General features: G+C 36.5%; 1 protein-coding gene across 1 annotated transcript in view; it reads left to right on the plus strand.

Moving 5' to 3' along the window:
* Nucleotides 1-897: 897 nt before the first annotated feature.
* LOC106069384 (protein Wnt-4-like) overlaps nucleotides 898-14,864 on the plus strand; it is a 94,289-nt gene continuing 80,322 nt past the window's right edge. The window contains exon 1 of the mRNA XM_013229038.2: nucleotides 898-1,856. The gene's annotated coding sequence lies outside the window, so the exon portion shown is untranslated. The remainder of the gene's footprint in view (nucleotides 1,857-14,864) is intronic.

The raw sequence follows: 14,864 nt of genomic DNA on the forward strand, positions 1-14,864 counted from the left end.
AGACAATTTATTCGCTGAAAACCCAGTGGCGAAGCTTTGGGGGAGGGGGGAAGAATGTGAAAATCCCCCCGGGGCCGCACTTGAAGGGGTCCCCCTAATGAGTGTTCGAAATATTTTTTTTACATTAAATATTAAATATTACGCAAAATGCAGGGGCCCCAAAAGAGGTCAAGCTCCAGGGGCCCCAAAAGAGGTCAAGCTCCAGGGGCCCCCAAATGATGGCAAATTCCTAGCTACGCCACTGTGAAAACCAAATGAAAGAAACATTCCTTATATCTGGCAGAGAAATAACACGCACACATTTTGTTGACATATGTCATTCGAGAATGGAATCTGATCTGATCTTATACATTCTAGATGTTCCATCGAAAGGAATTGTATTAGTAGCCATGTCCACCACTGAATTGTTACCTCCCATTATTAAAGAAAAAAAAAAAACAACTATGTATAACTAAGTAACATTTATGGCCTTTATTAGAACAATGTACTTTATGCAAGTCTGCATATTACAGGTTATAATACGATAATCATACTAGATGTATATAGCCTATAGGTTTACATAATTTGAACTATCTATATTTTTTAAAGGGTTAAATACAGTTAATACGCGTTTGAATGTGTATACTGTCCCTGGTGTGTTGACTATTTATGATATATATGTATTCATAACACAACATTGATTATGACAATTTATGTCCATGTTCCACCCCCACCCCCTCTCTGATACTTCCTCCACCCAGCCTAGACTATAGGCCTACTTGTGTCTCGTGGTTCCACCACTAACCGTAGCGATCTAGCCAAAGAGACAGGAGCCACAAGGGGGCGGGACCGTAATGCTACTGGGCCGAATTTTTTTTTTTTTCCTGTCTCTCTTTTTTTTTTTTTTTTAAAATCTCTTTCCTTTCTCTGCGTCTTGAACCCAAACACAGCCCCCCGTGGTATTCCTGCGCCGTAGTGCGGGGTGGCATAGGGGGGTGGAGAGGCTAAGAAAGAAAACTAAGGGAGGGAGGGGGCGAGGTGTTCGCTCCGCGTCTCGCAAGCCTCGCGACGAATGGAGTCCAGGGCTCTGTGTACATCACTCCAGACGATGTGAAGACAACCGCGGGGATTTTTTTTTTATTTGCGTCAGTGATTGATTCGTTTTAATTTAATGCAAATAAGTTTTGCGTCATTGGATTATTGATGATTAAATATAATCTTTCTAATCATTTAAATTCGAAAATAATTAGTTAGCAAGTATTTTTTTTTTTTTATTTGCGAAAGATAATGAAAAAAGTTCAGGATAATGTCCTTCTGCCAGACATGTATTAAGTGTTAGTGAGAAACAAAATAGTTTTACACTTGACGAAAGAAAGTCATAGACGTGTCTCTACCACCCACGGGTGATATACGCATGATATGTGGACAACACAGCATTGTTTCGGTCCGTGTGTCAACACACTGGTGTGATGATGGACGGCCAGCACACGTACAATTATTAATACTCTCAAGACTAACTTTGAATTACGCCACGACGTCCTAATTAAAAACCAAGACAGTTCGTTCCGAGAGACGCAGTATTAAGTATTAGATCTAGATTAGGCCTAATTGTTTTCGGTGTAGATTTCTTAGATGTGTTGATTGTGTCATTGGATTTATTCGTTCACTTCCAAACAACACATCCGTTTTGTGAATGTGTTGAACTTTTGGGATTTAACATCAACATCAAACGTGTGAATGAGTTGAATTAGTTGAATGTGATGTTCTAATGAAATCAACAAATTTTCTTTTGAGGATTTTGAGTGTATTATGAAATAGTCAGATCTACTTGGTAACAGGCTTTCAAATCTGCAACACGGAATATTTGATCATATAAGGTGAGTCTCTGTTTCTTTCTGAACCTTGTACTTGTCCTAATAGAGATCCATTCGTATAATTCGTTAGTCGGAATCGGAAATACTTATCTTATCTTATCTTATGCATTACAGACGATCCAATCTATCAATCTAGTCTTGCAAAATAATTAGAGAACTCAAGTCATTGATTAGTCTCCCTGACCGATTGAAACAACCCGTTCCATGCTTCTATTTACCGGTATTCTACTAGCATGTAGATTTTAGGACTAGGAATTTTAAATACTTAAAAAAAGCTAAACAGAAATCTAAATATAAACTTATATCTAGATTCATAGACCTAAAATGTATAAGCAAATAATGCAACATTAATTTTGTATTTGTAAGCATTGCTAGTGATGTTCTGTGCAGGATTCCAGAAACGTGTCTCCCGAGACAACAATTGTAAATGTCTTTTATATCAACTTGACGCTATCGATCTAAATGTGTCTTATTAGATCTAGACGCAATCCATTTTTTTTTAGTTGCCGATCTAAAAGTATTACTGATAATTTGATTTAAAATTAGTACACTCGGAAACCAGTATAAAAGTTGTAATTTGGAAGCAATCAATAATAGTATTATATGGGGTGACCATTCTAAAATTACTAAACAATGCGACTGATCTAAAAGACATTTCGAGGTAACCGATCTTTATAAACTTCTTGAGGCAACCGATCTTTATAAACTTCTCGAGGCAACCGATCTTTATAAACTTCTTGAGGCAACCGATCTTTATAAACTTCTCGAGGCAACCGATCTTTATAAACTTCTTGAGGCAACCGATCTTTATAAACTTCTCGAGGCAACCGATCTATATAAACTTCTCGAGGCAACCGATCTTTATAAACTTCTTGAGGCAACCGATCTTTATAAACTTCTCGAGGCAACCGATCTTTATAAACTTCTCGAGGCAACCGATCTTTATAAACTTCTTGAGGCAACCGATCTTTATAAACTTCTTGAGGCAACCGATCTTTATAAACTTCTCGAGGCAACCGATCTTTATAAACTTCTTGAGGCAACCGATCTTTATAAACTTCTTGAGGCAACCGATCTTTATAAACTTCTTGAGGCAACCGATCTTTATAAACTTCTTGAGGCAACCGATCTTTATATAAACTTCTCGAGGCAACCGATCTTTATAAACTTCTTGAGGCAACCGATCTTTATAAACTTCTCGAGGCAACCGATCTTTATAAACTTCTTGAGGCAACCGATCTTTATAAACTTCTCGAGGCAACCGATCTTTATAAACTTCTCGAGGCAACCGATCTTTATAAACTTCTTGAGGCAACCGATCTTTATAAACTTCTTGAGGCAACCGATCTTTATAAACTTCTCGAGGCAACCGATCTTTATAAACTTCTTGAGGCAACCGATCTTTATAAACTTCTTGAGGCAACCGATCTTTATAAACTTCTTGAGGCAACCGATCTTTATAAACTTCTTGAGGCAACCGATCTTTATAAACTTCTTGAGGCGACAGATCTTAAAAAAAAAAAAACTTCTTGAGACGACAGATCTTTAAAAAAAAAACTTCTTGAGACGACAGATCTTTAAAAAAAAAACTTCTTGAGACGACAGATCTTTAAAAAAAAAAACTTCTTGAGACGACGGATCTTAAAAAAAAACAAAAAAACAACTTATTGAGTCGGCAGATCTTTAAAACTTCTTGAGGCGACATATTTTTAAACTTCTTGAGGCGACATTGGAGGAGACCAATCTAAACAAATAAAATATGTAAATAAGTACACTATTCCCAGTCAAGCAATGGAAAACATTAAAAAATAAACATTTACAATAGTGTTATCTATGAATTAAATGAAGGTTTACTAATATTTCAAAGTTATAAGTGATATATAGTTTATACATGTGGATTATAGACCTCGTCAAACTGCAACTAGCTTTCAAATGTACTTAGACATTGAACCATAACATACCATCACTAGGACCTACAAACATATTGCAATGTTGTTGTTTTGTTCTAAACGATATGCCAGGTCTATGTATATAGGTCAACATTTACATCATATAATATATACTGGTACACGCTAAGCGACCGTAACTCCGAATTCAAATATATATATATATATTGTTGAAAATTTGAAAACCAAAAGATACTCCATCTTTAGTGTTCAATACATTCTTTTTTCCCTTCTTTCTTTCGCGCATTCCATCATCGTCAACAAACAGACGTCTTTGTAGGCCTCGGGTCCCAGCCCTTAAAACAAGCAGTGGAATATGACATTAAAACGTGACGAACAGGCAATTTGTCCCTAAGCAGAACACGGCCAAGAACGAAAGTTCCAAACTTACAAGAGCCTGCAGTGTGTTTCCACGTTGGAAAGAAACAAGTAACAATAAACACAACACAATCTCTTTGTCTAGTCACCTTTGAACTGAGGCTAATCCTTCCTCATAGGCTCTTAATCTTGTTACATGTTCACAAGTCCAGAACATCGGGGGGCTTATTGAAAGATTGGAGCTTGAAAAGTGTTCAACAGATCGATCAATGTTTTAATGTTTGGGGGGGGGATGTTAGATTTATCCAGAGTTAATCAATTATATCACATTATAACCAACTTACAGTAGCAAAAGGTTTGTGCTGGTCTTGTCATCTAGTTAGCTACACGGAAAATATACTTTTTTAGTTAAGAATTTGTTTTTTTACTTCAAATCTTTTGACGCATTGACAATGCCGTTAGACTAAACTATATATCTGTCCTAAATCTTAAAAGGATCTTGCTATAAAATGTTACCATGACTCATTATCTGCTATATTTTATTATATGACACATTTGTTAAATATGACAACGCTTATAAGCATTAAATGAAGTATAGAGGTTTATTGTACACACACTGTCAAACATAAATATACACAACAAACTAGCAAAAAAAAAAAAAAGATACAAACTTCTTTTTACAAAGGTAAAGCATTATGTCACTACGATTTGTTTGTTTACTGCTTGTAGTCTCTATTAATTTCAATAAAAAAATGTTCTCTATTTGTACACTCGAACCATAGACAGTAGACAGTTATTATATTCATCATTGCTTGTTGTTATGACAATCAGTGTCTTCAATCTCATTTATAATGTCGTAGACTCGCCCCTGGGATAAAAAAAAAAGAAGCAGTTATTGCATTGGCCTAAATCTAATTATGGCTAAAATATATATGTTGAAAAAAAAACAGGTAAATGAATGACACCAAGAGATCAATCTTTGTGCACATTAACATGTCGCTCAATAGTCCTCTTTTCATATGTCCACAATTTTAAAGTGGAGATGCAAAACAACAGACGAGTTTCCTATGTTAATATGTTACCACATTGTCAGATATTGATCCTATAATGATCCATACATTGACTTCGGTCAAATAATCTTACCACAGACGCTATTCTTTCTTTTTTTTTTTAATTTATTGGTAAAGAATCAAATCATAATAAAGATGATCACACACAAGAAATACAACATTCATGTCCAACTAAGATATCCGAACAAATTGGTTGGAGTCTTCGACCTTTTGAATTGAATTGGTTGATATTATAAACATGTAGATCTGAATTGAATTGGTTGATATTATAAACATGTAGATCTGAATTGAATTGGTTGATATTATAAACATGTAGATCTGAATTGAATTGGTTGATATTATAAACATGTAGATCTGAATTGAATTGGTTGATATTATAAACATGTAGATCTGAATTGAATTGGTTGATATTATAAACATGTAGATCTGAATTGAATTGGTTAATCTTACAAACATGTAGATCTGAATTGTGACACTATCAGAATATATTAAAAAAATATTTTCAATGATTTTTTTTTGTTCTTACCAAACTTTGAGTTATAATCTTATTTTTTATTTTTTTAACTTTTGAAGCATGTAAAAGACTTGCAGATGAAATCGATAGCGTTAGAAGTTAGATGTCCTAAAGTCTAAAGTTTTAGAAGAATGTTTCCTCGATAATTTGTGATAGTTTATTTTAAAAAAGACTTTGAAAAATAATATGTAACTGTTGGTTAAAGTCCTTGTTATTTTCTTCCGCCTTAGAAAGTGCAATGATTCAGAAATAATATACGAGGAACGTAGACGTAGAACTCACCAGTAGGCTTCAGTTAGTTCGGTTGTAGTAAACCGGATTTAGTTGAGAGAATCTGTGCCTCAGTGTTTAAACTGGATTTGAGAGAATCTGTGCCTCAGTGTTTAAACTGGATTTGAGAGAATCTGTGCCTCAGTGTTTAAACTGGTTTTGAGAGAATCTGTGCCTCAGTGTTTAAACTGGATTTGAGAGAATCTGTGCCTCAGTGTTTAAACTGGATTTGAGAGAATCTGTGCCTCAGTGTTTAAACTGGATTTGAGAGAATCTGTGCCTCAGTGTTTAAACTGAATCTGAGAGAATCTGTGCCTCAGTGTTTAAACTGGATTTGAGAGAATCTGTGCCTCAGTGTTTAAACTGGATTTGAGAGAATCTGTGCCTCAGTGTTTAAACTGGATTTGAGAGAATCTGTGCCTCAGTGTTTAAACTGGATTTGAGAGAATCTGTGCCTCAGTGTTTAAACTGGATTTCAGTATTGATGCAATATCATTTTGTTTAAATATAGAATACGAAGTATCTCGTTCAAACAAATGGTTTATATACACACATATGTTGTCGAACTCTTGAACGAAACAAAGTCGATATATTTAGTCTAGCTTCTCTAACAAATAGTAGATATATTTAGTCTAGCTTCTCTAACAAATAGTAGATGTATTTAGTCTAGCTTCTCTATCAAATAGTATCAATCAAATTTGTTTTTTATACGATTATTGGGTGGACAGATTCTATAAATACCATATCTACTTCGCACAAGATGGCGCGCACGGACCCATAAGCACGCAAGAAGTGCATATTTTGCGGTTACATTATTTTGAATACAGTCGGTGGAGTTGCTTCAATTTTGTGGTTAAAGTGGGAAGAAGAACTGGAGCCCGAGTGCGGAGTTAGGCCATCCCAAGACAGAGCAAGTATGAAAAGTGAATTCTGGGACAGAGAATTATGATGAGTGAGTCTTTGGAGAGCTATAATATGAAGAGGATAATTGGAAGCGGGTAGGACGGAGGAGCAGAACTTTCCCAGACTACTTCAAACTGCGCGCTTGTAGTGCGTGTACTTGGATGCTAGTAGATCTAGATGTCTTCCAGTGTTTTGTATATTTAAGATGTCTTCAAGTGTTTTTGTATATCTGCACGTCTTTCAGAGTTTTGTATATTTAAGATGTTTTCCAGTGTTCTTATATATTTGCAGATGTTTTCCAGTGTTATTGTATGTTTAGAGGTCTTCCACTGTTTTGTCTGTTTACAGATGTCTTCCAGTGCTTTGTATGTTTAGAGAGGCTTTTGGATGTTTGTGTAAAACTGTGTTTCTAAATGTATTTGAATTTTTTTTCGGTACGCTTATAGATGTTTTTAGCGGCCCCCGAAAGCGGAATAGATGCTATTAGTTTTGTGTGGTCTGTCTGTTCGTCCGTCCTGTTAAGATCTCGTAAACTAGAAAAGATATTACAAATCCGACATCATGATATTTAATTTTAGACCTTTCAAAGTTCTGATGTAGCGGCTACTTTTTTCTTTTCTGAAATGAACAATTTATTTTTTAAAAATTAACTATGCAAGCAGTTTTTTTTTCCATAAAAATACACCACTTTTGCAACTATTCACTATTAATAGTAACAAACACGGGAGGCTATTTAGTAAGGGAGATGTCTGTTCAGCATAGTTTTAACACATTTATGCAAACGGTTATATATTTTTTGTCAAACAATTTTTTTATTTTTACAATAGTTTTGCAAAGTTAGACAAAGTATGTTATCGGTTATATCATACCAACTATTATGTTTACAAAAAATGTTTACTATTTTGTTAATGAGAAAAAATCTATTTAATATGCATATAAGTGGAAAATAATTTAAAACAACAATTAAGAAGTAGTCCTTACGCATCATCGCGTGAACTCTAGGGAATAGCGACCGCCACGGAACACTTAACTAAAGAAAAATAAGGAATTTTTGTTTCTTTACGGAAATGTTTTTTTCTTTCTTGAGGCTTTAAAGAAGAGATTGACCCTTTACAAAAGAATTAGATAATCATTACACGACATCAGTTAGGCCAGGTTCACATCAAACTTCACTTTCACCTATCCCTTGGTCTGCTGGATCATTGGGGCACCACACAGGATCTGTCAACCTTCTTTCTCCATTCTTCCCTGTCATTTGCCTTTGATGGAATTTCATTCTGATATTCTTTCTGAAAATATTGAAACCGCCTTTTTACCTGCCTGGGTGGACCACTTCTGATAATATTTCATTCTGATGTTCTTTCTGAAAATATTGAAACCGCGTTTTTACCTGTCTGGGTGGACCACTTCTAATAGAATTTCATTCTGATATTCTTTCTGAAAATATTGAACCCTGCCTTTTTACCTGCCTGGGTGGACCACTTCGGGGACCGATTTTGAGTTTGGGTTTCCACATATATCGACTTTGTAACCTTGTTTTCTTATATGTTTGTAGGTTCTTTGAATGTTTGTGCCTTTTCATAGATGTCTTGTATGTGATTTTGAATTGTTCAAAGGATTTTTTTTTATCAAGGTCATTGGTTATTTGCGAAAAAATAATTTATTGATGAATGTTAGTTAAATATATAATGGTGTACTACAAGAGTTTATTTTTTTAAAAACAATCTTTAGATGTTTGTAGTTAAATATTTCGTATCAGACCATTGTGCTTAAATCTTATTTTTTAAATAAAAGAATTATATCTTCCTTCTAGTTAGTTAGTACTTTCAGAGTTAGTGTTAGATAAACATGTATGAACTAGTTTAAATGGCTGCCTGATCGTTTGGTATGCGCTTTGGGCTGTTCAGTTCGAGCCCTGCTAGTTGCCATCCCGCGTCGTCCTGTAGGATGTTTGGGCTAGTATGTTATAATCGTCAAATCTGATGGAACTTCCGAAATATGTAAGACATTGTAACGATAATTTATAACCGGACAGTCACTTCAACATTTCTCAAAGGCTTAAAGCTTTGTTACAGTTGAATGCAGTCCTACATGCTTTAGATGATTTTTATTTTTTGCTTTATAACGAAATGTTTCCTTTTTGAATATCATTATTTACATTTATTTCTGGGGGTTTTTTTTGTCCTCTCGCATTTCCATGTTGTCATACATTCTAACACTTGATACTGTACCACCACCTTTCTGTAATGGTCATTTAGTCTACATTAGCTCACACGTCTGTTGTGCAAAGCTGCCTAAGATGTAGTCACCACTGCCTCGTTGGTCTATCGGAATGTACGCTGGTCTAGTTATATGGCCGTCACTTGTTAAAACACCATTTTCAAAACTCTTTTTCACGATATTTTTTTAAATGAATGATTTATTGAGCACATTTTCTGAATGAGTGTATTTGATATGTCTTTATATGTGTGTAGTTGATATCTCTATGTGTGTAGTTGATATGCTTTTCTGAATTTTTTGAATGAATGTATTTGATATGTCTATATATGTGTGTAGTTGATATGTCTATATATGTGTATTTGATATGTCTATATATGCGTAGTTGATATGTCTGTGTGTAGTTGATATGTCTATGTGTGTAGCTGATATGTCTATATATGTGTAGTTGATATGCTTAGATGTGTAGTTGATATGTCTATATATGTGTAGTTGATATGCTTAGATGTGTAGCTGATATGTCTATATATGTGTAGTTGATATGCTTAGATGTGTAGTTGATATGTCTATATATGTACGTATCATGGTCATTTTAGACTAACGTTTCAAACCCGTGACAACAATAATCAGCCCACACTTATAAACTAAACTGAATAAACCTGATGACTAGAGTTTGTTTTCGATAGTCGAATGGAAAGATATTTTGCTGTAGTTTTTGCGATAGTTCATTCTGAAGTTTCCCGTGATGTGTGATTTTACAAATGGCATCGTGTCTTTGTTAATGGCGTTTAGATGTGCTTGAGCCAGCACACGCTGAATAGGAGCGGGTTGAACCACCCAATGGAAGGGAAGAGATGGTTTTGAATCGAGTAGCAATCATGCATGTATCTCATAGCGCCCTAACGGTTAAGATACTATCTCTAGGTTCTTTATTCAGCCTCATGTAGTATTTCCTTGCTGGTAAGGGGGGTAGTAATGTCACGGCAGGGCGGCTAGGCCTACTTGTTGTTTCTTTGCTTGCTCGGTGAATCGGTGTTGATCTCCTGCAAGATTCCTTGACGGATGAACTTGGCTAACTAGCGATCAATTTTATTACAATTTCACATTTACCAGTGTACATACTATCTTTAAATGTTTCAGTGTTAGACATTATAAACTAAAGATGTGTATCTAGATATAATATAGATATATCAGAACTAAACATTGAGTGAATGGAGCGAATATATTGACACTGACGAATGTCATATTTACTGTAAATGTCATTCTATAAATACGGTATAATTCATGTAGTATTTTTATAGCACACTGTATTGTTGTAAACTTTATTTACTTTCTTTTAATTAAAGAAATGTCTTTAAAATCTACTAATGTAGCGATAGGTCGGGGGGTGTACTGAAAGCTAGGTTTAAACTTAGAATTATGTCCCTAGAATCGCGAATCGTGGCTGCCTCAGTCATCTGAGCTGACTTATTGACTTGTGTGTGTGTCTTGTATCTTGACTTGTGTGGTTTGCTTGAATGGCTTTTATCTTAACTTGTGCGATTTGAGTGGTGTCTTGTATCTTGACTTGTGTGGTTTGTGTGTCTTGTATCTTGACCTGTGTGATTTTGTGTTGTCTTGTATCTTGACTTGTATGGTTTTTGCAGTGTCTTGTTTTTTTACTTGTGTGGTTTGTGTGTTGACATGTGTGGTATCTATAATTACATTGTGTTTATATTGTGCACTAGTGTCATACATATTAGATGTAAACATTGGTCAGTTTTAGAAAAGACAGTTGCACGGATCTACCAAGAGAAGTCGTATCCTCAGCACAGGTCAGACTGCTAGTCGGCTAGTGTCTCAGCACAGGTCAGACTGCTAGTCGGCTAGTGTCTCAGCACAGGTCATACTACCAGAGCTGATTAGTGTCTTAGAACAGAGTGCTAGAGCTGACTAGTGTCTCAGCATAGACTGCTAGAGCTGACTAGTGTCTCAGCATAGACTGCTAGAGCTGACTAGTGTCTCAGCACAGGTCAGACTGCTAGTCGGCTAGTGTCTCAGCACAGGTCAGACTGCTAGTCGGCTAGTGTCTCAGCACAGGTCAGACTGCTAGTCGGCTAGTGTCTCAGCACAGGTCATACTACCAGAGCTGACTAGTGTCTCAGAACAGAGTGCTAGAGCTGACTAGTGTCTCAGCATAGACTGATGGAGCTGACTAGTGTCTCAGCACAGACTGCTGGAGCTGACTAGTGTCACAGCACAGACTGCTGGAGCTGACTAGTGTCTCAGAACAGACTGCTGGAGCTGACTAGTGTCTCAGCACAGACTGCTGGAGCTGACTAGTGTCTCAGCACAGACTGCTGGAGCTGACTAGTGTCTCAGAACAGACTGCTAGAGCTGACTAGTGTTTCAGAACAGTCTGCTAGAGCTGACTAGTGTCTCAGAACAGACTGCTAGAGCTGACTAGTGTCTCAGCACAGACTGCTAGAGCTGACTAGTGTCTCAGCACAGACTGCTAGAACTGACTAGTGTCTCAGAACAGACTGCTAGAGCTGACTAGTGTCTCAGAACAGACTGCTAGAGCTGACTAGTGTCTCAGCACAGACTGCTGGAGCTGACTAGTGTCTCAGCACAGACTGCTAGAGCTACTAGTGTCTCAGCACAGACTGCTAGAGCTGACTAGTGTCTCAGCACAGACTGCTAGAGCTGACTAGTGTCTCAGAACAGACTGCTAGAGCTGACTAGTGTCTCAGAACAGACTGCTAGAGCTGTCTAGTGTTTCTTTTCTCCCAATTCAAAGTGTAGTTTATCGTATGTATACTTTGCCATTTATTGCAATGAACAGCCATACCAGCTTTGCCAAGAACGTTAAAACAGTTCCTCTTTGCCAGTTTCAATAAATCCTTGGCCAAGAAATTTTTCCAAAAAGCTGCCACACCATATTTCTTACCATGGGAAATGAATATTACCCAGTAACTATTAAACTTATATAAAAATATTTAATCATGAAAAAGCCTGAACTAAATTGACTATTCTGTATGTCGAAATAAAGGTGGAGAAGTAGAATTGAAAAAGTTTCTTACTAAAAGACAAATTGTACTAATCCAAACATTCTATGTACCTTATCTCTTGATCTAATAAACAAGTTTTAGAGACAGACATTTTAATGTCGCGGAGAAAATGTCTTGGTAGATGGTCATGTTCATAAAGTCATCCAGATGTCACGACGATGGTACACCGCAATGTCAGACGCCGTCACTTTCCCCAACTGTTGTCATATTCTTTCCACGTTTGTTGTAGAAGTCTAAATAGAATTGTTTGATCTCACATTTTGATTAAATATAAAAAAATATTTATCTTTATGTTCTCTCGAAAAAGGATTTTTTTTTTTACTTTCGCAACATTAGATTAATATTAAACTTGAGTGAATATAATATGTTACAATTTGTAATTAAATTATTCAAATTATCCCAAGTTTGACATTTAGTTGATTTAAATTTAAAGCTCTTCCATGGTCACTCTACTTCTATGGGCCACTTGTACTTAAACTGGCCCCCGATATTGATTTGATTTAAGCAGGGCAATGTTATTGCTGGCCGAACCTTTCTGAGCATTTACTCGCAACATTTGAATTTATATAAAGAATATCTACAAAAAGGAATAAATAAATAAATACAAGTGCAGACTTTCTTGACTCAAATGTTTCCTCTCTACAGACATAGATCTAGATTTAAATATTGCATCACTGTTGTTAACCAATTATAAATAGATATAAAATAGATGAATAATTAGTTATTTTTGTCTGGTTTCCTTTTTTTATGTTGGACCAACTCATTGATCCATATCTAATATTGTTTATTTGTAAAATACATAAAAAATATATCATGTAAAAAAACAGCAACACAACAGTTACACTCAATTAGACCTATGTACCTGATATAACCCGTTTGTTCATTCGACAGATATAAATACTTATTCACGACAACCAAGGTTTCATTTAAAGCTATTTATTGTGAATATGTTGGAATAACTTACTAATTAAAACGTTATTAAATCATCCCCCCCCCCCCGCCTTTTTTTCCCACAAACTACCAACCCTATGCATGAAGTCATTTTTGTAAACAATACTATGATGGCAAAGTTTGGATCCGGAGTTTGTGACATTTTTTATTTTTTTTAATAGATTTTCTTTTTTTGCTATATATGTTTTAAATAAATGATCATTATAAATATTACTCAGTGAAGCTCGAGTTTGGTGTCAGACGTAGGAAGAAGGCTTTGGTCAAGTGCAAGGTTCATTTGAGACCAACGATAACATTTGGACGACTTCTCCAGAAACAGATGGACAATATTCTTATTTATTTACTTTTGTGAACTTTTTTTTTTTTTTGCCAAAGGTAGACGAACTCAAACGGTTATTTTAAAAGTAGGTCAAATACTAATGTCAGCATTAAGTCTTCTAGACCTGGCATGGGAAACAGGTCAAACGTCTTCATTAGTGCAGCAGCGGCACAGAGAGGTCACGTTTGGATTTCTCTGAATTCTGAAAAAAAAATTATTTCTGTCTCACGTGTTTTTGAAGACTACTGTCCTAGGTGCATGCAAATAAAACCAATCTTTCTTTTTAACTGAGATCAATTAGTAGTGTTTAGTAAGTTAATTTCCATCTTTCTGGAGATACAGACTTCATAATGTTAACACATTGGCGGAACCAGATGTGGGCCGGTAGGAGCAAATCGCCCCCCCCCCATCCCCACTCGAACAACTTTAGTGCCTCCACCCTCCTCGAGGGTGGGTGGGGAGGGCGAATTTCATGGAGAAATAACACACTTTGTATACTTAATAATATGCTAATCATTTATATTTTGACCAATTGTTTTATTATACCCCCAACACTTTTCCTTTTCTAGTAGGCCGATTCGATGATGTTGGGGAGGGGGAGAGATTACAATTACCACCCCATCACGACCCTAACTACTAGGGGGGGGGGAATAATTTTATTGTGCAGAAATAACAGTTTGTGAACAAAAATAGATGAATATTTATATATTATATATGCTACTTAGTTGTTTGTTTTTAAACCAATCTCAAATTCCATCATTAGTCAAAATAAACTGAAAGAATGTGTTCGATACACGGTGGGACCTTGGGAGGGGAGCTAAATGCAATAATGTGTTCGATACACGGTGGGACCTTGGGAGGGGAGCTAAATGCAATAATGTGTTCGATACACGGTGGGACCTTGGGAGGGGAGCTAAATGCAATAATGTGTTCGATACACGGCGGGACCTTGGGAGGGGAGCTAAATGCAATAATGTGTTCGATACACGGCGGGACCTTGGGAGGGGAGCTAAATGCAATAATGTGTTCGATACACGGTGGGACCTTGGGAGGGGAGCTAAATGCAATAATGTGTTCGATACACGGCGGGACCTTGGGAGGGGAGCTAAATGCAATAATGTGTTCGATACACGGCGGGACCTTGGGAGGGGAGCTAAATGCAATAATGTGTTCGATACACGGCGGGACCTTGGGAGGGGAGCTAAATGCAATAATGTGTTCGATACACGGCGGGACCTTGGGAGGGGAGCTAAATGCAATAATGTGTTCGATACACGGCGGGACCTTGGGAGGGGAGCTAAATGCAATAATGTGTTCGATACACGGCGGGACCTTGGGAGGGGAGCTAAATGCAATAATGTGTTCGATACACGGCGGGACCTTGGGAGGGGAGCTAAATGCAATCACCTCTCCCACAACCCCGACAGACGACAACCTTTGAAGAGGGAGGAGA

The sequence above is a fragment of the Biomphalaria glabrata genome, chromosome 1 (genome assembly GCF_947242115.1).
Source record: "Biomphalaria glabrata chromosome 1, xgBioGlab47.1, whole genome shotgun sequence".
NCBI lineage: Eukaryota > Metazoa > Mollusca > Gastropoda > Planorbidae > Biomphalaria > Biomphalaria glabrata.